A 3,323-nucleotide genomic window follows, 5' to 3' on the forward strand; every position below is an offset into this window, starting at 1 on the left:
ACCCGATAGAAACCGGCGGGAGAGCTCTCGAGCAGCGGCTTCATGACTGGTTGCCTCTTTCTACAGCTGGGTAGACATTTTGATTGTGTGATAAGGACTTTTTGCATGCGTGGGAGGACCAGATTTATTGCACGATTAACTGGTTAATTGCATGATAATTAGTGTGCACTTGTGGCCTGTCTAAATTTACTGTGCGAGTAACTCGTTAATTGAGCAATGCATGTAACATGGAGCAGGGCCCTAGAGCTCTGCCCAGCATCGTTTCAATGTGAAGCCGGTGTGCACCTTCCAGCGCACTGCACTTTCCAAAGACAGACAAGTTTCTTTGAATAAATCTGGTATCTTTTATTACACCAACTCAGTTGGGCTAATAAAAATTACCAAATTTACCCAAAGAACTTTGTCTCCCTATGTTCTTAGACCAACACGGCTACGACCAACACCCCTTTCACTCTCCAATATGTTACAGCCTCATTACCCAGTCTTAAACGTCATGGTGTTGCTGAAATGTCATAGGAACATGACAAGGAAAGGACCTTCTGGTTCCAGTGCCAGGCTAGTTCAGGCATCCATGTCAAATAATCCTATGAATAGGTTGATCAAGGCTCAAGAAAATCCTCCACATCAAATGGGAAGACAGCCACACAAACACCAATATTTTTGCTGAAACCAGTTACCAGCCATGAGCTGGCGATCCTCAAGCACCAGCCGTGCTGAATTGGATGTGTGCAGATGTCTGACTCTTGACTCCCAAAACAAGTGCTCTACTCCCAGTTTAGTTATAGCCTGAGCTCTTGTGGTGGCCAGAGGAAATGGTACCAGGACACATCCAAGGCAGACCACAAGAAAACAGATGCCGACATCAAGAGCTGGGAAAAGCTGGGTGCCAACTGACTCCAATGGCACTGGAACCTCAACCAAGTGGCAGCCAATTCTGAGGTAAAACGCCTTGCTCTCAAAGCACGGGAGAGAGAGCAGGGGAAGGAAAATGAGCGAAATCCCAGCGTACATCCAACTCCGCCCTGCGGAAAGACCTGCAACTTCTGTGGGCGGATCTGTGGCTCAAGGATCGGACACTTAAGTCAACTCAAGATCCATCAATAAGATGTGGTAAAGATCATCCTCAAATCAAGGGATTGCCAACAACATTCATTAAGCTCCATTTTAAAACTAGTTAGGTATTTTGCCTCCACTACTCATATTGGAAGGCTCTTCTAGAATCTCACTCCTCTGATGCTTATAAGTCTTCTAATTTCCAGCCTAAATTTATTCAAGCCACATTGTCCCCAATTGTTATTATGCCAACCTTGTCCATTACTTTAAACAGCTCCCTTCCCTTCCTAAATTCTCCTATAATGTATTTATAGAGAGCAGTCATGTTCTCAATTTTCTTAAAATATCAATACAATATGATTTAATTGCACCAAAAATAATTCATGCTCCATATGCCAACATACTAGACTCAATGTGTTTTATGATGTGCTAAATGTCACCACACTGCATCATCATGATAGCACTGTGCCAATGAGCATCACATTTTTTGATTCCATATCATAATGCAACATGAAAGCACTACACAGATGTGTCAGTATGTTGAATCAAAACATCATGACAGATCTAAGACACTGCAGTAATATAACACCACACTTTAAAAAAAGCATAAATCAAAAGTGCTGCTGCTTCAAATCATCACAACTTTACACAACAACGTTTTTCTTGCACTGAAACTGAATATATGCTTGTGTTATGAAGTGATGCCATGGCATAAAAATGTCACGTGGTAAAACAGGACAAAGACTCAGTATGGCCTCACTCTGAGCTGAAGTTTGGACTTCAAGGGCTCAGAGGGTTTTGGAGACTGAAAGGGTTTTAAGACACCCGTGACCTTTCTAGAGACAGTTGTGAGGATTAAACTCAGTATTATTTGAGAAAACCCAAGACTGGTGATAACAGAAGGCTGCCATCATATGAGTGAGAAAACTGTAACATGATAGCTGGCAAACTGCAAATTCAGGCGATGGCAGGTGTCCAAATATCTTCAGTATTTTCACAAAGCCTCTATGATATATCAGGATCAGCCAGGTTTGAAATGTACATCATGTGGAGCCTTCCCAAGGTAACCGTGAGGAGGAAGACTCAGGCTAATGTAATGTCATGGCCTCCCTCCCCTAATGGTTAGTGTCCCCCAGCCTGTGACAGAGATGGGGCTGCTCCAAATGCCAGTGTCACGTCCGCAAACTGGAAATTAGAATAGCCCCAAATTTACGGGCCATTAGAACATGAATAGTTGAATAGGATTCACTGGGCAACCAGCAAACTAAGTATTCATGAGTCCAGAAGTGCCAAACAAAACCATTGGCATTAATAAAGTTGAAATCTATTAAAACTCAAGATGGCTTGAAGAAAATTATTTGCATTTTCAGTTTCTGATTTTTCATGTATTCCAAAATAATGACAATTTACGGGCAGTCCACATACAGATACAGGGATGGATGACAGCAAACACATCCGTATGTGTGATCATATCACCTCAATTGTATACCTTTGGCAGATCCAAATTTACCTGCATTCCACCAAAAAGCGTTAGCTCACATTTACAGCTGCGACATATGTTATTATTAAATACAGAATCATACATTTGAGCTTGCGTAACATTTACTATAAAAAATCTCACATTGAAGAAAAAATCATTTTCTGATGTCCTGTATCTTGAGTTTTATCCTGTCCATTTCCTTATGTCAAGGAAGAGCGTTTCCTGTCATTTTCCTTTCTGGATTTCAACCCGTACTGCCTTATTGTGCTGAAAATAGCAGCCACGGAGAGCGAGGGGCGTTTCGTTCCATCCCTGCAGATGGAAGTGGGATTGAATGCTTGACGGGAAGGGACAAGGAAGGGATTTTACTCACCCGCCCCTATGAAAAATGGATTGTTTGGGGGCGCCCATGGATTATCTCCGGCCAAAAATGTCCTTTTGTTTGGCAGAGAGGAAGGGCCAACAAGTGTGAGTGGTGCCAACTACCACTCCCAAGCTGGGCCTTGCTGCTCGTCACCACTACAACGCGTGAATCCTGCCTTCTCCCTGCGGGCAATCCTCCCGCGATGCCAACCCCAGCCCCGCAGAAAAGAAACCCTGGCGCCTGCAAGGCCGTTCCGCCGGCTCCACCTCGCACTTTGCCTCACGAGGTGGACAAGGAAGAGGTGCCTCGTCCAGCCCCCACGGAGCGCTGACACCAGGGGTTCCCGGGCGCGCTGGTGCCCCGCGAGGCCGGCGGGGGCGCTGGACGCAGCCCAGGGAACGATGCGGCCGGGCCCAGCGAGGAAGC

The 3,323-nt window shown here is 45.0% G+C and overlaps 1 protein-coding gene across 1 annotated transcript in view; it reads left to right on the top strand.

Moving 5' to 3' along the window:
- ELAVL1 (ELAV like RNA binding protein 1) overlaps window positions 1-3,323 on the top strand; it is a 73,112-nt gene that overhangs the window by 1,378 nt on the left and 68,411 nt on the right. The gene's annotated exons all lie outside the window — the stretch shown is intronic.

This window comes from Alligator sinensis, unplaced genomic scaffold (assembly GCF_000455745.1).
Source record: "Alligator sinensis unplaced genomic scaffold, ASM45574v1 scaffold103_2, whole genome shotgun sequence".
Classification (NCBI taxonomy): domain Eukaryota; kingdom Metazoa; phylum Chordata; order Crocodylia; family Alligatoridae; genus Alligator; species Alligator sinensis.